This window comes from Canis lupus, chromosome 29 (assembly GCF_048164855.1).
Source record: "Canis lupus baileyi chromosome 29, mCanLup2.hap1, whole genome shotgun sequence".
Classification (NCBI taxonomy): Eukaryota; Metazoa; Chordata; class Mammalia; order Carnivora; family Canidae; genus Canis; species Canis lupus.
Window position 1 is genome coordinate 36,415,088 of NC_132866.1, and position 26,004 is coordinate 36,441,091.

The 26,004-nt window shown below is 38.9% G+C and overlaps 2 long non-coding RNA genes across 4 annotated transcripts in view; one reads left to right on the plus strand and one right to left on the minus strand.

Annotated features, from left to right (window-relative positions):
* Positions 1-2,751: 2,751 nt before the first annotated feature.
* On the minus strand, positions 2,752-16,942 carry LOC140620605 (uncharacterized). The gene is made up of 3 exons (XR_012020348.1): positions 16,812-16,942; positions 8,741-8,818; positions 2,752-3,019 (listed from the first exon to the last, which is right to left on the minus strand). It is a non-coding gene; the product is annotated as an uncharacterized lncRNA (long non-coding RNA).
* Positions 16,332-26,004, plus strand: part of LOC140620604 (uncharacterized) — a 43,144-nt gene continuing 33,471 nt past the window's right edge. The window contains exons 1-3 of one of the 3 annotated variants that reach the window (XR_012020347.1): positions 16,333-16,470; positions 17,315-17,489; positions 17,815-18,127. This is a non-coding gene — a long non-coding RNA (uncharacterized lncRNA). Of the gene's footprint in view, positions 16,471-17,314; positions 17,490-17,814; positions 18,128-26,004 lie in introns of those variants that run through there. The other 2 variants (XR_012020346.1, XR_012020345.1) reach the window with 2 other exon arrangements.

The following is a 26,004-nucleotide window of genomic DNA, read 5'->3' on the forward strand; positions in this document are numbered from 1 at the left end:
AGTTTTGAAAGATTTCAGATAATGATCATGGTTCCAATTTACCTAATTGGCCAATTATTTTTGCCTTCAAATAACAGCAAATGTCTGCATACATCTTTGGTTTATTTGTAGTAGTATGTGTTCATCCATAGGTAAAGCCTACAAATTCTTTCAATTGGTAAGAGAAAAGATTACAAACCTGGCATCTTCAAAAGTGGTGAATTTCAGACCCAGTCATGAAGTTAGATGTCTGACAGTATTGCAGTGAAGCAAAATAAGAAAAGAGTCTATTTCACTCTAACTTCTCTTTGATGACACTAATCATGTGTGTTTTTGTTAGTTCAGGTTTGGTTCAAACTGAATAGGGAATAGAGTAGACAGCTGAATGTCATACTCCTTTTCTTTCTAAGGTAATTTACCCCCTGAAGAAAGAAAAACCAGTATTTGCAGGTGCAAATTCATTCAGAGTCAGCCATCCAAAATCCAAGTGTTGTAAGTGAGGATGCTGTGCCTTGAGGTTCAGATCCCAGTGGCTGAAGCTAATTACTAGTGAACAAAGAAACTGGTCCTACCATAAGAGAACCTTTGAAGAAGCCTAGTTTATATCTGCTGCCATGCACATGTGTTCAGATCCAGTGCAGTTACCTGCCAGCACTCCTACAGCCAAAGAATGGGTAAATGTGTCATCTGGGGAGGCAACTGCCAGGCCTGGCAGGATGCAGCCACTTCGCAGGGTCACAGCATTCCAGCATCTGCTCCTCAGCTTTGCAGGTCCAGAAAATGGAATGTGTCAGTGTGCTTGTAGTTGATTAATCCCTGGAATTTACAAGAGACTGATGTACCAGTCAGAGTGCCAATTTAGCAATTTACACTAAGAAATGTAACTGCCAAGTGGCTCAGAATGTTTATGTCAGCAGGAGAATGCAGCCTCTTAACAGCACAAAGAGGTAAATCATCATCACGTTTGCTGGTTGAGTGTGGACTGGGGGCAGGAGGAGGAAGTTGTATGAATGACCTTAATGACTGATGTCACCAGACCTGACACATCCATCTCCAAATTGAGATTTATCTGCCAAGAAGGCAGGACACTTGGGTTTTCTGACCAGTGCTGGAAATACATTAGCAATTCTTGCTCACTGGCATTTATTTTTCTAGATTCCTTGCTGTACACCCGCATGTCCTCCCTTCACTCACATTCATGCCACTAAATAGATTATGCCTTTTTTTTTTTACATTCAACAAGTCTTCATTGCTAACAGTGATGAGCTAACAATTATTGAGAGGTAATGTTAGATGCATTCTAACAACTCTAGAGTCAATTCTGTTCAAATGCATGTTTTGAACACAACTTGTTCCCAAATGATTGATATATTAGAGAACCGTTTGAAAACAACGTGAATTTTACTTGCCTGTGCACAGTTTTGTCCGAAAGAAACACTAGGTGAAAACCAAACACTTCACTCCGCTGAAACAAACCACTTAGGAATGCACACCGAGCATACATACACATACTTCAGGTGCCTACCAACTGCCTCAGGTCCCCACCGCTCATGAGGCAGCTGACCATGTCCAGAGTTGCCATATGTTGTCCAGCTTCAGGACTGCCCACCCCATCAATCACTCCACAGTAACTCGCAAGCTGCAACCCTGCCAACACCCAGTTTCACAAACAAATTTCAGGTCTTTTTTCCAATATAAAGCCATATTTATTATATTGTTCATATATTAACCATTAATCATGTAAAATTGCATTGCCATTTTCGTTAGGGTCTTATTCTTTGATTTAACGTGTGTCACTGATGGTTTAGTGTTATGCTCAGACCTCACTTTTTCCTTAAACCCTGTGGTTTTTATTGTGCAATTTGGCATGGCACAGTGATTTTTAGAAATGCATATGTTGTGTTACAGCAGAACTGAGAACTGACTGTACCTTATTATCTTATTTAATCTTACAAAACTCATTTTTCATATGAGAAAATCGAGATTCAAGAAGTTTGAGTAATTTGAGAACAAATAGCTGCTAAGTGGTCAAACAAAGATTCAAAATATCTGCTCTAACATGACATAAAAGCCTTGGTTTCCTGATTTGATATAGGAGCCAGTCTGCCTTTTAAGATGGTTTTCACCAAGAGCTAATAATAGCTATCATTTACTTAGGGTAGTGTAGTTGTGAGTGGTATGCCCTCTGGAGCCCTGCTGCCTGGGTTCAGATCCGGGATCTATCACTTATGACCTGGGTAGCAACGGACAAGTTATGTAATAGGGTATGTTGTTGCACAATGGCCTGAGAATTGCTTACCCTTTACGATACAATTTGCCATCAAGAGGAAGATTTTATTTTCCTTAGATCTTGACTCTGGGCTGGCCTTGCAACCTGATCTAATGAACAAAATAGACTGGAAATGACACTATATTGATCCCAAGGTCAGGCCTCAAGACCCCTTGAATGCTTTACCTTGCCATCACCGAGTGAACAAGTCCGGACTAGCCTGCTAAATAATGAAAGATCACATGGCTCTTTCACCCCAGTATTCCCCGATGACAATGAGTGGATGCCAGAAAATGAGTGAGGCCATCATAGACAACCCAGCCATCAATGAGCCAACAGCTAATTTCAGATGGGTGAATCAAGCCAGTGAAGATCAGGTGAGCCAGGCCCAGATCAGCAGAATTATTATTTTTTTACTACTAGATTTGGGGTTATTTGAAAAGAGCCACATGATACATTTAACTTCTCTATACATTAGCTGTCTAGTATGTAAAGTGGGAGGCATAATAAAGCTGTGAGGATTAAATGAGTTAAGTACATACATAAATACTTAGAATAATACCTTCCTTACATAGTGAGCTCTGCTCTGGTTATCCTGTATAACAAAAAAGATGGTCTAAAATGACAATGATTAAATATTATTATTTCTCAAGGTTCTGAGGGTTGACTGGGCTCAATTAGGTGGTTCCTTCTTGGGCTCCCACATACAAGTGCAGGCAGACAATGATTAGGGCTTCAGTCATCTTGAAGACTTCTTCACTCATATGGTTCCTGGGATAGAAGATTCAAAAGTTGAGGACTGGACCAACAAGAGCTCAGATATCTTTATCTATCTATCTATCTATCTATCTATCTATCTATCTATCCATCTATCTATCTATCATCTATCTATCTATCTATCTATCTATCTATCTATCTCCCTCTCTCAGATCTCTCCAAATGGTGCCCTTGTATCAGCTAGACACCTAACTTAGCAGCTGAAGACTTCCAGAGTGAACACCCAAAAGAAAGAAGCTACACAGCCTTTTCCATGATAACTATCCAAGTTCGAGGGGAAGGGACATAGATTCCATGTTTGATGACAGGGGAATTAGAGGATTTGCAGATATGTCCTATGATCCCCTTACATATACCCATAATCACATCATTCTCACAGCCACCCTAATAAGGTGGGTAACAACACTCTACCCATTTCCTTTATTATTTGAGGATTTATTTTTTATACAGTTTTGGTTCTCAGCAAAATTGAGAGGCAAGTGTAGAGTATTGCTTATAAGCCCCCTGCCTGACACATGCACAGCCTCCCTCATTATCAATAGTCCCCACCAGAGTACTATCTTGTTACAGTTGATGAACCTACATTGACAGTGGACATTGGGATATCCATTTTCAACATAAGGGAAACTTGCCTTGGAGACCCTAAGGTTTTTTTTTAAGATTTTATTTATTTATTCATGAAAGACACAGGGAGAGAGGCAGAGACTCAGGCAGAGGGAGAAGCAGGCTCCATGCAGGGATCCCAAAGTGGAACTTGATCCCGGGACTCCAGGATCACGCCCTGGGCCAAAGGCAGGCACTAAACTGCTGAGCCACCCAGGGATTCCCCCCCTAAGTTTTTGATGTAGAATGATAACCACCCAGCACCTGAAATAACAAGCAGAGATGGGGAGGCAGATATTAAGGGGAGGAAATTAAGCTGTGGCTTAACCTAGCCTAACCTGACTACCCCAAAAATTGGTACTGAAAGTGGGGTGCTCCCTAGTAAAACTTAAACACGTAGAAACTCAACTGAAATAAAATCTCCCTCAGCCTGGGTTCTGAGTGACTAAGATGAACAGAAAATGTGGCATGAGAAGAAATAAGTGCTTTTGGTTTAAACTGCTCAGATTTGGGATTTTATTTTTTGTTTTTTTGGGTTTCTGGTTTGTTTGTTAACTCAACATAATCTAGCCTACCTTGGTTAATATACTATGTTCTTAAGAAAGAAAAATAAATAATAAGAAAGAAAACTATGTCCGTTCTTGGAATAAATTAGTATATGTGAGGGAGCTGTATCAGCTATCTACTGACGTGTAATAAACCACTCTAGATCTTAGAGGAATGGGCTATATATAGGAGCCTTCTGGAGTACTGGAAATGTGTTGGGGAAGTACTTACATCAGTGTAAAGATATAAATAGAGAGAAGCAGAAAATACATATATAAAAATAAATCAAGATGAAATCTAGATATAGGGACACCTGGGTAGCTCAGTGGTTGAGCATCTGCCTTCAACTCAGGTCATGATCCTGGGGTCCTGGGATCGAGTTCTGCATCAGGATCCTTGTGGGGAGGCTGCTTCTCCCTCTGCCTATGTCTCTGCCTCTCTCTCTGTGTCTTTCATGAATAAATAAATAAAATCTTAATTAAAAAAATAAACCTGAGATTTACTTTGTGTATAAATAGAAAATAAAATGGAAAAAAACAATAAAAATAGAAAAAGAAAAAAGAAACCAGAAAAATAATAGAATATAATAGAATAATATAATTAAAAAGAAAATAAATGAAAATGAAATAAAATAGAATAACAACCACCATAAAATAAAAGAGAGACAGTAACAATCTAAATCTAAGTTGACAGGCCATCTCAACATGGAAGGAGCCCAGGAAGAGGAAGAGAAAGGAAGTAAAGGTATTCTTGCTCTAACTATTAACATTCCCAGAAAAATATGATTAAATATGTGTATTAAAAGTGTAAGAATAAAATATCTTTTTCAAGGCTCTAGTATAGGTGAAGAGTTCATAAATTGAACACAAAAAGAACTAACCATAAAGGAGGAGTTAGAAATTGTGCCACATTAAAGTGAAGTATCCTGTTCATCAGAAGACACAAAACTGGAAAGATATATTTTCAACACATATATCCACATATAATTCATATCTAGGATATATAAGGAACTACTATAACACAGTAAGCAAAGAGGCAGATAATAGAAAAATTAGCAAAGGTCACACAAGAGGATATCTAAATGGCCAATGAACATGAAAAAACACCCAAGTTCATAGTCATCAAGGCAATGCATCTTAAAACTATAATGTCATATTATTATACCCTCACCATAGTGACTAAAATGGAAAAAAGATGAAAATGAAGTGTTGGCAAGGATGTGGGACAACTGAAACTTTCCTATTCCAGCTGAAGAGCATAAGGAGTATAAGATGGTACACCCATTCTGGAAAACTGGTGGTAAAACAGCTCTACTAAACCTACTAAAAGTCTACTAAAGCTGAATGTACACAGACTCTATACTTGCAATTCCACTGCTGGGTGTACATACCCAAGTGAAATGAGTCATGTACTCACTATGAAACAGGTCAAGCAGGCTCATAGTATCGTTATTTATAACGGCAAAAAAAACAAACCAAAAGGACCATAAATAGCCAACAGTAAACTGGGTAGTTAAACTGCAGAGATTTATACTCTGAAATACTACATGCTCTAGGCTGCACAGCAAAAAGGATGAACAAGTTGTGGCTGCATGAAATCACATGGATAAATGTCATAAACATATGTTAAGCAAAAGAAGCCAAATACAAGAGTATAATTGGATTTACATAAAGTTCACAAATCAGCAACACTAATCTAGGATGTTAGAAGTAAGAACAGAGGTTCCCCTTGGCAGAGGGATAGTAACTAGGAAGGATCTCAGGAAAGAGACTTCAAGTAGTTAAGCTTTCACGTTTGTTCTATGTTCCAGTTACACACAGGCATTCAATTTGTGAAAATTTATTTGCACACTTTTTGTTAAGATTTATTTATTTATTAGAGTGTGTGTGTGATCTGGAGGAAGGACAGAGAGAGAGAGAAGGAGAATCTCTAGCAGATGCCCCTTGGGCATGGAGCCGGACACAGCTTCCTCCAAGGACCCTGAGATAAAGGCTTGAGCTGAAATCAAGAGTCATTTGCTAAACCAACTGAACCACCCAGGTACCCCTGCAAACTTTTCTGTATGTGTATGTTTAGTTGGATACAAGGTTTATTTTTCAAAAAAATAAAAATGAAATAAGCGGCACATAAAAAAATAAAGACAAATCAGTAAAAGAATAGTAGTTACGATTTCCAAACCACTAAAGAAAAGAATTGCTCAAAGAGGAAACAATAAATCAAACAAGAGTACAGAAAAGTGAGACAGAAAAATAAGAAACCATAGTAATTTGATAACAAAGAATTAGAAATATATAATGAAATTAGGTCCAAATATAATAGAAATTATAAGAAATGTGATTGAATAAAGATCTTCTATTGAAAGGCAAAGTTCTCAAAGAATCTGATGAAATAAATACTGTCTACCTTTATGCTGTCCACAAGAGACCTAGGACATTGGTACAGAAAGTGTGAAAATAAAGGAAAGAAAAATAGTATTGTAAATCAACACCACCCAAAGGAAAGCAAGTATAGCAATATTAATTTCTGACAAAATTAACTGTGAGGCAAAACAAAACAAACACCTTCAAAAAGAGAAAGAAGATTTATTATTGATTATAAGGTGGGATCCACCAAAAAGTTAACAGCTATGAGCCTCTATATACTTACCAACATAGTTTCAAAATGCATAAACCAAAACTGAGAGAAATACAAGCAAAACTTGATAAATCCACAATCATTATGGGGGATTTTCACACAAAAATCAAAGTGAAAAACAAAAACAAAAACAGGCTCTAATGCCTTTAATTAACAGTCACCAAACTTGATTAGAGAGAGAAAACTCTTCAGAAAATACAGATTATTTTCAAATATATATGGCAACTTGACAAAAAAAAATTTACCACTTAGTGGTCTAGAAAGAAAATCTCAATACATTCTAAATCCAGAGGCCATCTTTCCTGACAGTAATGCGATTGACAGAAATCAACAAGAAAGGGCTTTCGGAAAAAGCCCACCCAGTACGAATACATGTATTGGATATTTAAGAATCCCTCATATTGTACAGCTTTACTATTTACTGAAATCCATTTTATGGATTCCTCATTTGCTTCTACTCATTATCTTCTCCCCAGTTCACAGTTCTGAGACTGTAACCAAGACCTACCACTTGTGCAAGTCACAGGACGAGGGTGTATTCCAGCTGAAATTAAAACAGATCTTACTTCCGCTGGTTCACTAAATCTCACTTCTTCCCACAGAGGCCTCCAGACGTGTCAGAATTGCCAAATCCCTGTGAATTTAGGGTATCTATGCCTCAAAACCATCCTCTTTGATGAAGAAGTCTACATTTAGGTACCAACTCCTATTTATTTGCTTCTGTTACTAAAAATAAAAGTAAATCTCACAAAATTACTGAGTAAACCCCAAGTTTAGCTATTAAACCTTTACCCTTTTATCAAAGATTCTTCAAAACCGTGACCACTTTGTACCTTTAGTGAAGATTTTGTCCGTAGAGAGCCACAAGCTACATCTAAGCACAGATACTCTTTCCAACACTTGGCATACCTCTTAATTTTTCCACATTTCCAGGTTCTGTTCTAGTGTCAAAGGCCATTTTTCTGTTCCCCCCCCCCCTCCTCTTCCCATTTCCCACCTTGAAAGCCTTCATATTAAAGTTATTTCCCAAGCTCTGGAGAGGAAATAGGATGGTATCTGTCCTTTTAGACACTTTGAGGAGTTCCCTTCCACACATCCACTTGCCTTCAGAAGGCAGTCTAAAAGGACAGTTTAAAAGCTTTGCAAATAGCTAGTGACCATGACCTCTTCCATTTAGTCTCAACGTGTAAGGCCTGCATTAGTCTCTATTTTTATACAAAAGCAACCTACTGTCTTTAGGTTTTCTTTTCTCATTTTTGTTTCATTCACTTTTATTTTCCATCCCTTGTCATTTTTTTTTTTTCATTTTCTACATTCATCTGGGCAAGAAATCAGGAAGTAACTAAGGGGAAGAGAGGCAAGGAGAAAAAGATTAGAAACAAGAAAAGGTGATTATTGTAAGAAGTATTTAGAGAAAACAGGTAATGTGGGGCAAGAAGAGTGGAGAATGGGGTTTTGTATGGATTTTACCGCACGAAATGGAAAGAGAAGATACAAAAGAAGACTCAAAAATCAAAGTGAGAGTAAAGCGAGCAGAAGAGTGGAATGGGGTTATGATCTATTTGGTGGCTTGGTCATAAGTTTCTAAATTGTTACTACTGGACAAACTGCTGGCCTTACCAAATGGTGCCCATAGAAAATGTTTATTCTCTGGCACATAACAACCTGTAACTTCTCATTGCATTTGTTACTGAAAGTTGGAGCTTCTGATTCTGCTTACTTTAATAGAAACAGCTTTGACACAGATGAATGGTAGATTTGATTGGGAAAGCAACCAAAACAACCACTCGTTTCATCTCACATGCAAATCTTAGCACTTCACTGACAAAACCATACTGTTTTATAATAATAATAGCATCTAATGTAGCATACATCGGAAACGATATTTCTCTTTGAAGTGTATCAACGCAGTTTTTTGATGCTGGAACATACCTGCCTACACACCTTCTTCTTTCCTTTTCTTCTTATATTCTTGAAATGGCTAGTGTATGCATACCTTGGTGTTCCACCCTAAAAAATGTATCAAAAATAAAGGTAAATGGAGCAGCCTTATTTTGTGTACCCTTACTTCAATTGTAGTTTTAGAGGAAACAAATAAATAACAACGTGATCCAATTTATAATTGTAGTGAACCTATATTGTTTTTATATGCTAGGCGTCTTTTATTTTCTGGTAACAACACCCCCTTCTGCCTTGGAAGAATTGTCTCTCTGCTCTACCTCATTCAAGCAGAATACATTTCTCCTCTGTTTACCACCCTTCACTGCAGGGTGGGGCATTGACCCAGACATCACCAGTTTGGTCCTCCCTATTTGATGTATCATAAAGGAAATCATATATGTCATTTTATGTTATTCGAATGTTCATGTTTAATTTGCTTTTCTACAATAAGCCTCATAATTTTTTTAAATGTTTTAACACTCAGTAGTTTTTTAAACAACCAACCACGTGAGAATTCACAATAGCAGAAAAGTTAATTTTTTTTTCTCTAATTCTTATAGATGCTGAACAGCTTGAAGACACCTGCTTCAACCAAGAGAAGGTAACTCTGGCTTAATAATAGCACATTACTACATGGGTTTGCCTGGGGGGTAGAAGGTATTTATGAATTAGTGGCCCAAAGTGACAGAAGTATTACCAATCTGAATTAGAAGAACAGAAACAACAGGTGAGCTACGGATTCATGTTTTGTTACACTGAACTATATCTATACTATATACTCTGTATGTATGGTTATATTGGACTAACAGGATGGTTAGAATTCAATGATACGGTTTTCAAAACAATCTTTCACAATTAAAACATTTGGACACTCTATTTCAACAAATTCTTTTCATATACAATTCAATCTTGAATAGGTGGAGAGATTTCTTACATCATTTACTTATTCACCCAGAAAATTGCCTAACAGTCATATGACTGGACATATCCACAAGTGGTCACTGGATCCCAGAATTTACAAATGTAACTGTGCACCAAGTCATCTGTGGAATTAAAAAAAAATTCCAGATCTTGCCCCGCCTTTATTTTTAACAAGTTCCATGAGTGGTTCTGATATACATGAGAATCACTGGTTTAGTCCATCTCTTTCCAATTTATTCATCTTGAATTTTGAAAAATTAAAATTACAGAAGTGTGAATGCCTGTAGTAAGAATCATCTTCTTACTCATCATGTATTTCAGTTTAAGAACACAAAGCCTCTCCCTGATTATTATAAGCTGTTGAGACAATTTTACAGGTGTGACGCCAGTTACTAGAGCACTTGTGTACAGGCAGCAGGGCTCCATTTTGTATGATGGTAAAACAATGAATCTGATGCACCAAGTGTTTCAGCCACTCCTTCAGTGTATATTGCTGGGTAAATCTCACTTTTTAAAAATTGTATTAGTTCTAGGGTGCCTGAATGGCACCATCAGTTGAGCATCCAACTCTTGGTTTCTGCTCAGGTTGTGATCTCAGGGTCCTGAGATTGAGCTCCGTGTTGGGCTCTACACTCAGCACAGTCTGCTTAAGACTCTCTCTCCCTCTGCCCCTTTCTCTCCCTCTCTCTCCCAAATAAATCTTTTTTAAGAAATGTATTAGTTCTTTCAGATCAGTGAATACCTCTTAAGGAGTTTAGCCTCCATGGTCAGGGCAAAAAATCTAACATTGTTTCCCAAAACATATTGAAATTAATATTTTGAGAGTAGTGAATTATTAGAAATATGGCCTCCAGCAGGATGAAAAAAAGTGGAAATTCTCCCCCACTAAGGAGAAGAGAAACTAACTAGGAGAATGCATAGGCAGGAAAACAATCCACTTACATCTGGGGCAAAACTCATCAATCCCTTGAACCCTCCTTCCACCCACATCTACACTGAAATCAGTCCCCAATCATACTGCATTGTTTCTCACTCCAATGCCTTGGAACAGGCTGCTCCACACTCCTTGATGAGGTACTGGTTTTTAAGACCCAGCTGAAATGAGACCCCTTCTGTGGCGATTTCTTTGGCTCTCCGCCTCCCTCCCTTGCCCCCCCCAAATTTCAGTTCAGCTTCCATGACAGCAGTGTCACTATTTAGTTTCATGACCACGTCCCCTGTTTTGCTATCAGTTACACCAGGGCATTTTTGTATTTTCAATTCCTAGCTTGGCATCTGACATCCACAAGTGATGAAGAAATGCTCATTCAGTAAATATTAAATGACTTATCTAATTAAATTCCCATTCTATTGTACCTAATCTACCTCTTAAAGTGGTAACCGAAGAGGGGAAGATGTCCCCTTGGGGTCCTTGGCATCACAATAAATCAGCTGATTTTAAAGAAGCAATAGACCTAAATCATCGTCTGGCAGCTGCATTCAGCAACTTGCCAACAGAATTCTGTGACTGGGTTGCTGTGGTTTGGACCCAGGAAGAAACAGAGGAGAAACCTCGGTGGAAAATCCAGAACTGTGGAACCAGGCGAGCCAACTGTTTCAAAACAGAGGATAGCCAGTTGTACTCCAGCAGTAGGTATTAATACTGCCCCCAAACCAAGAGGAAGGCAGGCATCAACGGGCAAAGACAGAGCCATGGATCCAAGAGATAGTCACAGAGACTAGGGAATGAGGAACAGTATATCTAGTACTGAGAGATTATAGTAGCCAAGACTCTTGAGGTCCAAGCGATAAAATCCCAAAGCAAAAAAAAAAAAAGAAGAAACAAGAAAAAGAAACAAAGAAACAAATAAAAAAAAACCTGACACACACACAAAAAAGGATATGGAAGCATACATGTCCCTCCTCTAGGATCCCAAAGCCCCCTATGGGCTTCTTTATAGTTTATCATATTGTCTGTTTTTCCTTCTGAGCCCCTCAAGCAAAGCCACTTCAACTCATTTGTCTTTTTGTCTCCAACACCCATCAGGCACCCAGTGTATTGTCTGACACTTAATTTACACTCCACATATTTCAGCCATTGAACTGGCCTCTAAGAATGGAGAAGTGTCTCACTTCTCCCTCCCAAGTCCTAGAGCTAAAGACAAGATTTTAACCCAATGTGTTTTGCCACCTGAGTTTCAGGCTGCTTCGAGAAGTTCCTTAATCCTGTCATTATGAGACATTTCCCCCTTAAATTATATGTGAATACTGCAGTTTTATATGGTGTAGAAATAAAGGGATATGGGTAGAAGAGGGGAAAAAATGCAGAAAGACTACTTTTTCTTAGTAATGATACATTCAAACAGTGTTTTATCTAGTGCCTAAGAAAGTAAAAGCTTATTCAATTACACTGTGGCTTTGAAATGAAATCTGCTGCTCTACTGACTGCTCATTGCTCCAGACAAGCTTCAGTGTGCTGGCTGATATTTGGTGCAGTGACTCCGATACAGTGTAAGATTTCTGAGTGGCAGAATGGTATCAGCTTTGTGCAGAAGTTAGCTGCAATTTTACTGAAAAAAAAAAAAAGTTATCTGTGGAGATTGAACAGTTACTGCATATGCATAAAAATGCCCCAGCAAAAAGCTGTAAGGTATCTACTTTATCAAATTGACTTACACAATAGAGGGGAAAAAAAATCCAGCTTTTATTCCAGCCTTATAGATCATTAAATGGGCACTATAAAATATCATTGCTTTCCTTTCTTGCTTTTTATCACTACCAGGACAGACATAAGTTTATCCTTAACAGTAAATGGACATTCTGTCCTATGGCATTTCTTCACAAGGAGAATGTCAAATTCTTACAGTTATCTCCTGATTTATGGCACATGTATTTAACCCATTGATTGCCTATTACGGCAGACAGAGGGTTTGGATCTGTAAAGTAAGCAAGTCATAGTACTGGCCTTATTTAAGGAGTCAACTATGAAAAAACAAAATAAATAGTACCCATATAATACTATAAGCGCTATGATAAAGATTTTACAAGGTACCAACATTCAGGGAAAAAACCCTCTCACCTTGCCCATGTGGGAGGATGAGAATTAGGGAGGGCTGAGCATGTTAATAAGGAGATGTCATGGGAAATTTACTGCAGTACGTTGGGAATTTTGAAGGTACTTTGGGGTCTCCTAAGCTCAGTAGGTTTCTATTAGAATAGTAAATTAGTAAAATAAAAGTTGGTTGTTGAGTGTAAAAGCTACATAATCCTGAGTGAAATGAAGATCTGAAATTGACTCATTTAGCATGAACTATACCCACAGACTGAACGAAGCAGACCAGATAAATGAACGATTAATTCACATGAAAGCAAGGTCCTTTAACTCAGCCGCCATTGAAATTATTTCTCCAGACCTCAATCACCTTCATTCCAGGTTTACTCCTCTCTAAAGACCTAATCTAAAAGGTGATGCACGTTTAGTATATAGGCATTGATGGCATTAAAATTCATAAGCTTTAAGACACAAAGGTAGTAGGAAACCCATATGTACAACTTGAGACATCAGGCATAGCAATGGTTGAAAATAATACTCTTTGGAAAATTGTAAAAGTAGTGTATCTGAAGGATGGGCAATATGATTTGTTTTCCATTATAGCCCAAAATACATAGCTATTTACTCTGTGATCCAGATCTAACTACCAGGCATAATGGAGGTTGGGAGAGGGTACTACCCTGCTCCCATTGACAGAACTTAAGGACATTTTGTGACTGCGAGAAACAAATATAGGAATGAAGATGGAGATTTTTCCTTACTGGAATTTTCTTTATTTTTCTTTCTGACAATAATTTGGTTCTCAGTTCCACCATCTACTGAAAAGGATTTAAAGATCGCTTCTTAGCATCCTTAACTAAAATGATTCAAATGTGAAGTAGGTCCTAAAACAAATCTACTTTCTGAAGAAGTGGTTCTGAGCACCAGATGTTCCCAATTACATAGACAGTTACATAAGATATATTCAAATAAAAAAATTAAGAATAACATATTCTAACTTAAAACAATAACATGTATTATATAGTACTCTGAAGAACTGTATATTTGAAAGACATGTAAAAAGATACTGTGAAATGAGAAAGTCTTACGATGTTACAACTGCAAAATTATAGATTTTAAGGAGATTCCAATTTCATGTTTTAGATTAAAAATTCTAGTTATGCCCAGGATTGTTACTGTGGCTTTGAGGTGGAATGGGAAGCTCTGAGACATACCAAAGTGGAGGGGTGTGAGCCACTGGGCAGTTTTATTATATGAGCACCACATGTTCATTGTAGAAAATACCAAGTGGCAAAATGATCAAAAGGATATACTTATAACCCCATGACTTATTAGACAACAATTATTAGTAAGCTTTTGAAGTATATTTTCTAAATTTTAATTGCAATAAAAGAATTATATCTATATACAATGGTTTAAAGTACCTATTGTAGAATCTTCAGATTGCTTCCAATTTGTCTGTACCATAAGTAATTCTACAGTGAACATCTTTGTAAATGAATCTTTGCACACATCCTAAATTCCATTAGGATACATTTTTAGAAATTGAATTGTGCAGACAAGCAATGGACACATTTTTAAATGTTTTCAAAGTATTGCCAAATGTTCCTACAGAACATTGGTATCAACAGAATATGATCCTGCTCAAGTCCACTCATGGATGCTAGTTGCTCATCCTATTGATGATGGCTAGCACGCATCCAAGGATTTTTGGATGTTCCAAAGCTCACCACAGTGGTTGAGAAGAAGGTTCACTTCCCTAGGCACCCCTTTCTTTTTCCTGAATAGTTACATATGGTTATCATACAACTTTTTTCAGGTTTCTCCAATCGGTTCACAGCAGTTTAACACAACTGAGAGTATTTCACTTATTAATTGGCATTAGATAAGCTATAATTCATGCTAAATCATGTGTGAGATTTCTTGATGAGAAAATTTATATCAAGAACAGAGTTTGAATGATTTGGCATTTAAACACTAGCACTCATACACTGAACCATTTAGATTATGCAAGAGCTTGGTTCAGGAGAGAGATGCTTCAAAAAAACTTTTGTTTCTCTTTGAGGCCAGTACTTGATGTTTAAATGGTCATTTCATTAAAATCAATGAATTTGTTAATTTCCCCAGCCACAGAGGAAAATGTTGAGAGGAAAAGTCGATTTTCAATCTGTGGGGAAATGATGGCAGTGCCACTTTTAACGACCGGTAACAGCAGTTGTCTTCTGGAACACCTGGGCTGTAGTCTCCAGCTACATTCCTTCTGCTTCTCTTTCTTTTTTTTTTTTAATGGTAAAAATAAGAAATTACAGAGGCAATTCTGTATAAGGAAAGGAAGGGATTCAAAAAGAGATGACTTCATCTTGGAGCATCCACAGGACGCTGAGGAAAGCTCCCAAGCACTTGAAAAGAAAATCTCATTTCGCAGACATAATAAGAATAAATCCTCTTGGAAACAGCTTAAGACGGGGGTAGGGGTGATGAAATCACATTTTTAAAGCAAGAGCTCTGAAACTTCCATGTCTTTAAAAAAATAACAATTTTAAGGAACTGAAGTGAATTCAGCAGGTAGAGATTGCATGACTTCCTCTTATTGTTTTATGGGCTTTTAATTATGGTAAGATCTGCTGTCTGACCTCAAAGTGCACAGGTTCTACCATCTTGGCTGTTTGATGAGACATTTGCTCATCATGTACATTGCAGCCCAACTGCCAAGGACACAGGACTGAGCTGGATGCTCAGCTCTTGTGGCTAACTCAACCAATGTAACTGTCCTCTGATTTTCTAGCCACAGTTCTTGCATCATTCAAGGAGCAACCTGCCAGATCGCAAATGTATTTCAGGCATTTTCTCTTTACCAAAAGGGTTCTCTATTTTCAAAATCTCACAGACCCCAATTTCAGCTTAAGCTCTCAGTCATCCTTCAAATTATATTCCACCAAATTAAATTTTAATTCCTAAATCCTCCAGAAAAAGTACCTAAGTATCAAATTGTATTCCACCAAATTAAATTTTAATTTGCTCAATCTTCCAGAAAAAAAGTTTCTAAGTATCTAAAAGTATCTCAAATGAATAACAATTCAGAATCTTCACACATTCGCTTTTTAAATTTAGTATTAAAAGTAACACCCACATAAAGTAAGCTCTTTTGTACCCAAATTGTTCATAAAAATAAATCACAAATATAAAGTTTTTCCTTCGATGAATCAACTGTTTTTTATCTGCAAAATTGCTTTTGCTTCCTTATAGCAAAGTCAAGGTAGTCTTGGGGGGAAAAAAAAGATAAAAACAGCAACAACAACAACAACTGTGTTATATTTGTTTCAACAACCTATGAAGGAATAAGACATCATCCCTTATGTGTATATCATGTTAAAATATATAACTTAAAGCTATTAATTAGCTATTAGAGCTGCTAACAATTCTGTGAAGCATGATTTTTCCCATTTTACATGAGTAAACAAGCTTGGAGATGTTAAATTATACACTACTGTGTGACAGTCATATATGAGCTCAGATATGGCTCTACAGCACACAATAGCTGATGTGTCATAAAAGCTATGTCACAGAGCCTTCTATCTGATATGGCTCCATGTCTCCATGGTCACCTCGGCATTCCTCTAAAAATGAGGATGGAGTTTAGAAAACACCCCAGTACTTCCTTTTCACCCACTTGTCTCTTTATAAATTTACTTTTTCAACACATAACAAATGCTTATTTGATACTGTGGAATCAAAATGATAAATCGTATAATCATGAATCCTCAGTTCGGTGAGCAAAGTATACATATTTTTTTTAATTAATTAAAAGAGCCTAACATAAGTATTGTGATGGCAGAAGAGCCAGTGTGCTGTGGGAGCCCAGAGAAGAGAGAAAATATATTAAAAAGACAGGAAAACCTTCACCAGGAAGACACCACTTTTGCTGGGTCCTGGGGCATGAGTAAGAGTTTGCTGGTATTTTCAACCGCCATTCCTTGCCTCTTAATTATTCAGCATATAATCAGATTCCAAATAGCTTTTGCAAGTTGTGTCTTCTTTATGTAAGTTAAAAATTATAAATAGTTTCAATGGCTTTCCTCTGGTTATCTAAAGGAGTTGAAGTAAAATCACCTTGTCCTATGGAGAAAGTATTAGAGTTCTTCGGGCAGTACAGTTGAATGAAAAATAAGAGGCTCTTACAGAGAAGGCAGGGGGCCCTCATTGTGAGCCAGAGATTTGAGGGGTTTTGTTGTTGTATGTTTTGTTTGTTTGTTCATTATTAGCAAAGCCTAGGCTTCCTCAGTGTCAGGGGAGTTGTCTATAGAGTTAGGACCAAGGACTGCATCAAATCAAGGCAGGATAAGAAATGTAGTTTCTTTAACGAAGTTGTATTTTTGCTCTTTCTATCTCTTTTGCTCTACTAAGCATTTACATAATGTCTCTTGCTTGAAAAGGGCAGTCTTTCTGTGGGTCTACAGAGAGGGAACTCTAGAAGATGCAGAGACGGCATCTCATCCAAGGCTTTAGGGCCTTGCCATGGGCTTTGCAATGTAGGCGCATAATAAATGTAGGTTCTACCAAACAGAAGGTTCCAACCCAAGCTCCCTCCTTTCAGATTTTATTTCTATTCTCAGACGGATTTGCCTCCTCTGCCACCTATTGGCAGGAGGAAATATTGTCTGGCTGAGCTCACCATAAGCTTTCAAACCTCAGCTCAGATGAAGATAAGTAACCAAGAAACTGGCATCACCACACATTATCTCCTCCACCATGACTGTTCTAGGCTAGAAGAAAATATTAGTGGCAGGGGTAAGTTTTGACTTTGAAGGATTAACAAAATGGTTACTTCTCTTTGCATCTCATTTATAGTCCTCACTGAGCATCCTCTTCCTGATTGTTCCTCCCATAAGTGCTTCAGCCTCCACGAGTCTTTGTTTCCTCTTATATATATCAAAAGGAGATAAGGGTATTTTCACTCCCCAGCTCTCAGTGAGTTTTGGAGACAAATGAGATAAAATTATGTGCCCACCGAATTATTTATACCCTTTAATCCCTGTCACCTCCTCTCTCTCAAAAAAAAAAAAAAAAAAAAACCTCACAAATAGCTATCACATTCATTTGCCTCATTTTCCAGAGGAGACAAGGCTCCCAGAGAAGAAATGTTCCATGATGTGTGAGCAAACTTGAAAACACAAATCACAGATCTATCTCTATGGTTAGCACTGAGAAGTTGCTTGAAGACCCAAGAGCTACAGCCTCTCACATTTTGTATTTTTACTGTGGCTCTTATCCCATGCTGAGCCATGGTGCGTGTGTGTGTGTGTGTGTGTGTGTGTGTGTAACTCCTTGCAGAAATGCATCTCATTATCTGAACAGTACAGTGTACGAGTGGGTGCTTTATAAATGTTAAATGGATAAACTGGTGAATAAAATAACATGACAGATTATTTTGCACAATACATTTACTGTGTAAATGGGTGATCTGAGGCCCCAAATGTCTCAGTAATTTGTTCAGTAGAACCGAGTAAATCAGAATTGGGGCTGGAAGGCACTCCGAGGTCTGATACTAGGCCTCTTAACATTTTCTTCCATTGTTCCTCCCTTCCCTTGGAATTCCAGATTGCCTCAGTCACAAAGCACATTGGTCTCCTCCAGTTCCCTGAAGTTCTGGAGACTGTGATACTTGCTTTCCCCAAAACCCAAATGAATCATCAATGGCTGTGCTAGAATGTAGTGGAAGGTGCTGCAAGAGTGGAGGGCTTAGTATAACAGCAAATGGGAAAAACAAACAAACAAACAAGCACAGGTGGAAGGCAGTCAGCTTGGTTTGTGTGGGACCAAGCACAGCAAATATGATGATCTGTGCTGGACATAATTAACTTCAGTCTGGAAAAATCTGGATAAGTTCCAGCAGCAGGAAGACAACATATTTGGATATTGTTGCTTATAAGAGTAAAGATTAATTAAAACTGTGCAGGTGGTTTACTGCAACATATTTCTACCATAGGAAAGAGAATTCTAGGAGCATCTCTTCTCAATCATAGACATATCACTTGTGTAAAGAAACAACTTTACCATATGTATAATGCTAGTGACCACTCAGGGACGCTGGGTTACCTTTATTTCTGAAAGCAGCCTGTCCTAACACACAAAGGAAAACTAAACCTGATACATTTTACTGGTAGGGGCACAAATTTACTATTAACAATATTTAAGGATCAGTTTGGTTACTGTTTATACATCTCCTTGAGCACAAATTATGACATCAATTACGGTTATATATAGCATTGTGATAAATACTCTGTGCTTCATTTCATCATCACAACAGCCCTATGTAATGGATTTGCATTACAGATGAGAAGCTGAGGTGCAGAGAAGTCAAAGGCTTTGCCTGGGGATGTACAGACAGGAAGTGGTAGAGACACACACAGAATCTAAACTAACTGAGCCCTTACCCTTAACCGATAGTCTGTCAATCCAGCCTTGAGTTTCTGTTCCCTGTATACTGACTTATCCTTTCCAGTGGATTTGCAAGCTCTTGGAAGTCAAGGATCAAGTCTCACTGTGTTCCCTTCCAAAAGAATTTGTCATAGTGCTGGGCAGGAATGTATCCAGACACAGATTTTGCAAGTCAGTAGATAGATAAATGGATGGTAGGGAGAGACAGACAGAGAGAGAAGAAAAGTACAATTACTTGGAGAAAGGGGAGTGGGTGGAGAAGAGAATCAGCGAACTAGCAGAAGGAAGAAGAAAAGATATTTCAAATTTAATACTTGAGTTCTAACATAGCAGCCAAGTAATAAACTAGTAATAAGACATATCCTTGCAGAGAAATAGCTAATATCTCTCCTGATTTACACTTAAAAGGATTTATCGCTCTTCCTTCCCTTGTAAAGCAATGTAAGATCAACAGGATTAGTGGCATTCTATTGTACTCTCTGCAGAGTTTAATGCCATTTCAGGCTGTTAAAAATTTATAGAAACAAATAAGAAAGTCCAATATCAGCTGAAGCTCTAATCCCTTCAAAGTAAAGAATAGCTTCTAGGTTACCATTTGCCTTGCAAATGTAAACTCAAGTGATTTCAGTTTGCAGATGACAAAACTTCTTGAACCACCACTGGAGCAAGACTGGCCTGGCATATGTGGAAGAGTGATGGAGACAATGGGGTGTATCAGTCCATCCTATTTTTTATTATTAAGTCTATAAACATAGGACAAGGAGGAGAGAGGTAAGAATAAGATGATCCTTCTTCTCCAAAGATGAGACAAAATTGGAGATAAACTAAAACTGCCCTATGAGCTTTAAACTACAAAATCATCCCATCAGAATAGATAAACAAAATCCCTTGAAGGAAGCACAATGGCCATTATATTTGTTCATTCACCCATTTGTGCATTCATAACATCAGTAGCAAAATGTGTCTCTCAAAAAGAAGATTCATTAGTAATAGAAGGCTAAAAAACCAAACGTTTCTAGGATAGATATGCATGGCATCCCGTCTATGGAGCAGAAAATCTGTCCTAAAGACCCTGACGTGTCTGGTCTACCCAGTCATGGAAAGTGATGCATCGGGTCATTCCACCATGTGATTTACTTGATTCACTCTCTTTATCATACATCACAGAATCTAAGGCTCAAAGAATCAATTCAAAGATGCGTTTTACTCTGTATACCACTAAAGAAGAAATAAGCCATGATAACACTATGCTATATAGCTTTTGAATTTCTATTACCTGTATACACTTGACTTATCCCTTCTGCTAGACTGCAAGCTCTTATAAACCAAGGATCAAGTACTCTTATCACTGAGATTTGTTTTTATATTATTCTAAAGCAAAGTGCTAGTTTAGGCTTTTTTTCATATATCTTCGTGTTGCCTGCTACCCCCAAAAATCTACTCCCACCTTTCTCCATACTGTGTTCTGACCGAGAAGGCTGATGTGGATAGGCTACCTCAGCAGGTCTCAAAGTGTGCCCAAACCCCTGGGCTTCCTCAAGACTTTGGCAGGAGCTACACAAGGTCAAATATTTTTATAATAATACTAGGACATTATTTGCCCTTTCATTATGTCAGCATTTGAACTGATGGTAAAAAGCAAAGAAGGGCAAACTGCTGGAGCCATAGGAGGAATTAAGGCAGTGGCACCAAACTGGACTAATAGTCATTGTATTCCTCACTTGCCAACCACTCTCAATTTAAAAAGGGGGGAGTTGGGTACCTGAGTGGCTCAGTGGTTGAGTGTCTGCCTTTGGCTCAGGTCGTGATCCCGGGGTCCTGGGATCGAGTCCCACATCAGGCTCCCTGCGTTAAGCCTGCTTTTCCCTCTGCCTATGTCTTTGCCTCTCTCTCTCCATCTCTAATGAATAAATAAATTTAAAAAAATAAATAAATAAAATAAAAATTTTTGTAAAAGCTGATTTCATTCAAAGAAGTCCATGATAAAACAGCAAAAACAATATTGATTTTGTTCAATCTCCATCTTTGTAAACATATCTTCTTTTTATTATTATTTTATTATTATTATTATTTAGAGTGGGAGAGGAGAGAAAGAGGGAGAGGAAGACAGAATCTTAAGCAGGGATTGGATGCAGGGCTCAATCCCAAGACCCTGAGATCATGACCTGAGCAGAAAACAAGAGTCGGACATTTAACAGATCGTGCCCCCACCGGCACCCTGGTGTCCACATCTTTTTAATATCCCATGTAATGAAATGAGAATATGCGTGTAAGTTTCTGCTGCATACCAAGTTTTGATGACTGTCCCTAGGAGAAGCTTCTACAAACCTGATTCGTCCTCATCACTTTTTGTCTAAGAATCACTAATGTTCTTCTTTTCCATCCTTTGTGCCATCAAGGCCATGGTGAATTCACATTTCTTAAAAGGGTTATCTACATTGGTTTCCAGATTTTCTCCCATTTTGCAAGCTTTAATGCTGGCAATTTTTTATTTTATGCATATGCAAATTTTAACCAGCCACATCTCAATTGCTGCCTGGCCAGCATGAATGTCAAACACCTTTGTCTAATATATATCATAATTTTGGAGCTCTTAAAACCTGATAATATATGTGTCTTAGATTTAATGAAATATGATAGTTTAATTCCATGCTCAGCAAGCCACCTTCTAATTATTTGGCTTCACATGAAGCTTCATCCACTCCCAAATCCTTCCATTATTGCAACATTGGTTCGTTCATTTCACAGATGCTTAGAAATCCAGATCGACTTGTCAAATCAGAAGAAATCTGACATTCCTGGTTCTAGGGGAAAAGAGGAGTTACTACTACTCCAAAGCTCAGTCACCAGCTTACACTTGGCATGTTTAACTTTCACTCTGGGACTCCTCTTCTGTGAGCTTTAAGGATGCCTGGCTCTTTCTGGGGAGACCCAGTGGATCTCCTGTCCTAGCCACAGCTCAGGTCCCTCATTGGTTTGTTGAACCCTCAGGTATCCATACTCAGGGATTCCTTGATCCCTCTCTATCTATACATCCTAGTCCTGGGACAGTTTCCACAAGAAGAGTCTGTCTTGGAATTTTTATTGTGTAATCTTTACTTCTCATTCTCTCTGCTTTTGGGTTTTGTTTTGTTTTGTTTTGTTTTGTTTTGTTTTGTTTTAACAAATCTGCCATTCTGGACAGCCAATACCACTGCTCCTCTTAATTAAATTTACCCTGTTTACCTCAGGCCTTCTCTTCATAATCAGTTTGCATTGCAGCTTTCCAGCATCAGCAACCTTTCTCCGTGTCCCTCTAAATCTAAGATGCAGAATTCTTTTTTTTTTCCCAATTTTTGTCAATACATTCCTGGTCCATCCTAAAGCCGTCGTCCTCAAGGCCCTGTATCTCAACAACGCACATAAACTCATTTCTCACGTAGGAAGAAAGGGATATGGCTATAGTGCACTCATAATCCAAATTGTTTTTAACATTTATTCAGTGCTTCCCAGGCCCCAGGAACTATGATGCTAAGAATTATGCATGATTTTATTGTGTAACCCTAGAAAGAAAGGGAAAACCCCTAATAATAGACGCTGAGCCCTAGAGAGGCTGATATTTCACCCAAAGTCATATAACTAATAGATCCAGTGGCCAATATTGAGTCTGTTTCTGGCCGCGGAGCCTGAACTCTAGGCTTTCGCCCCTTATTTACTGAGCACCCGCGTTGGGCGAGACGCTGTTCTAGGCGCAGAGAAGAAAGAAAAGCGGGGAAGACGCTGTCCCTCGTGTCAGTGACGTGTGTTCCAGAGGGTGACAGCAGCCCCGGTGCTCCCAGCGCTGGGTGGGATGCAGGCTGCCCTCTGCCAAGTCCGCGCCAGCCCTGCGGGAACACGGAGGATTCCAGCCGAGGACACCGGGTGGGGCCGCGGGGGCAGCTGGCCCTCGAAGCGCACCTGGGTGATGGGCTGGGAAAGGAACACAAAGTAGGCCGAAAGCCCGGGGCTCCAGGGGCAGGAAGAAAGGGAAGCCGGGAAAGAGCTGTTCATTAGCGCCCGCCACCGCGTGGGATCTTGCTTCCTAGATCCCCGGTGGGTCCCGGGTGAGAACCCAGGCAGCCCGCGCCCGCCCGCCCGCCGCAGTGGCCTGAGGACTCCTGCCCTCCGGGCGGCCGCAGCGAGGCCCTCTGCCCGGGCACGGGAGGCTGCCAGCGGCTTCCGCACGTCCCCGCGCCACCCCCCCCCCCGCCCCCGGCCCACGCCGTGTCCCCACCTGAGCTCCCGGCTGCGGGCTGCGGCTCGCTGTCACCGCGGTCTCCACGCTTGCGGGGTCTCAGCGAGGTGCACGGCCCTGAACGATGGAGCTGTCGCCGCAGATGGTCAGAACAAGGGGCCCCGCAGGCTCTTGGGAGCCAGAGGTTAAGAAAAGAAAAAGGAGGAGGAAAAGAAACCCCACCTGGCAGCCTCTGAACGAATTCAACCCCCCTTCTCAGCTGACACAGAGAATGTAAAAGATGGGCATGCCTCCCGGGCTGGGCACGGTCCCCCCCAAACACTGCCCCCACCTTGGTCTTCTGCCCACTGCCAGGATCCTGCACGGACTTCCCGGCAGAGTTCCCTGGAGCCCTGAGAGTACTAGGTTCTGATTTCTGCACTAATCAACACTTGACTTTGAAAATAAGAGAACCAATGCCCCAAAGCCTTGATCGAGATAATACAGTTACTTAACACCAAAGCTGACAGGTAAAACCCAGAATTTCCTCTCACTGCAGTGATTTTTCCGGCTAAACCGTACCTGTCAGCCTTGTAAGTGAAGCAGGAGCTTACGGGATTAGCAGAGAAATCTTAATGCAACATTCAGATGGCCACAGATCTGCTACAAGGAATCAACAAATACACATCTCTGCCTTCTTGCTTATGCGGGCTTGCCACCCTCTAGACAGCAGTCATTTGATTTTGTTTTTTGATATCCAGCTATATTCTAGGAAAGGTTGACATTCTCTCTCAAAGATATATAAGGTACATCAAGATAACAAATTAGAGAAAGAGGATAAAGAGGAAGAAAAGGGATCCAACAGTAAGAAGGTAAGATTGCCATAAAATACCTAGCATGAAATACTACTTGCTGGTCAGAGAAAACAGCACATGTGCCTCCAAATTTTCTGACAGCTAATATTCTTTCTAGTCCGTCACATGATTGTGCTTCCCAAAGATAAAATCAAACTATCTGCCAAGAAGAAAAAACAATAGCTTTTCATAAATAAAGCCAAAAGTTTCACTGAAGAGATTGGGCGTCATGTGATGTAATGAGCCAGGCCCTTAATATTGTCCAATAGATTTTTTTGATCTTTGCCTGGTGATTACACAGCATGATTATGTCACTCTTTGACTCCTAACTTGTGCACAACAAAGCCTTGGGGAAACTTGAAGCTTTTTCAAGGGTTCCTGAAGTAATGCCCATAAATTAATTCTATAAATAATTACCTCACTCATCAATGTATGAAAAATGTTCAATGATTTATAGATGCTGCTGATCATAAAATACATTTAATTTAAATTGGGCCCACGATTTGTGAAGGTTTATTTTCTCATTCTCGATTTGACAATGGACATTCAAAGTACGCTTATTGTCACTGGGGTGACAGTAGGCAAGGGGCTCCACATAACTTTGTGATGTGGAGAAGAACGCCAGCTTCAAAGCAGAACCAATACAATATGGTTATTTGCAACCACCATTCTGACTGGTGGGTGCCAGTGCTGTACCAGTTGTCAACGATCAATGTTCTTGATTTTAATAAATACTAATTTTATTATTTCCCTTGTTAAGAGAAATTGGGAAACACTTATCTGGAGGACTTAACAGATTGTCTCTCCTACGAGCTTCTTTCTGTAAATATGTCATCTCAACTAAGACTTTGAATAGAGGACAAGAGAATTCGGATTTGTAATTATTAACAATTACAGTTGTGGCACTTTTCTCTCGCTACTCATTTGAAATCGTATGTTTTAACTGGCAGCTGAGCTATAGGATCCATTGACATCCTTTTGTGAAGTTTGAGAAGCCTAACATGGATATCCATCTCTCCTCCTTTCTAAGAAGGGATTCAGGCATTTTGTGGGAACAAAGTTGAATTTTTATTCATCTTTCTACCTGTATCTCTCTGCATCAACTCCCCAGGCTGAAGGTAGTCCATATTGCAGTAGGATGACTGCCTCAGCATTTAAAAATATCATTCATGGAATGCCTAATTTTTAGTCATGTTATTTCCTGCTGTTTCCTTCAATGCAAAATATGTGCCAAGAGCACAGAGTGAGGTGACTTGCTCTGTAAAATGATTAAATATGAGCTAATTAAAAAGTAGTTGCTTTCTGCAAGCTGTTTTTCATTTTGGCATACCTGATCAGTAATCTTTCTCTTTTGTAGTAATTAGATGGCATGTCAACTCGTCAACTAAGATCCCTCCTAGATCATGAAATTGAAAGCACAACAGCCCTATATATATATATATATATAAAATGTTCATCCCAATGCATTATCAGATGATAAGAAACTAATTAAAATGAAGGAAAGTCAGGACATAGCCAGCCATGCTTTATCTCACTAGAAAAGCTGGCTTATTTGATAAGGGGCATCCTTACTCACTTTGAATCTTGTGGAATATTATATTCCAGACTCTATACAAACATCAGTAGTTGAATGTTGGGGAAGAGAAAAAAGAAGGATTTTTGAATTGATTTAACCAACTTTTTGTTCACAAACTGAAAGCTGATGGAAGATCAATAAAAGTGACAAATAATTCTATATTATTCCCGATAGATTTCTCCATGAAATGAATAGATCTCTATAGAATAGTAATGGCTAAACCCCACCCCCTCCTTATGTACA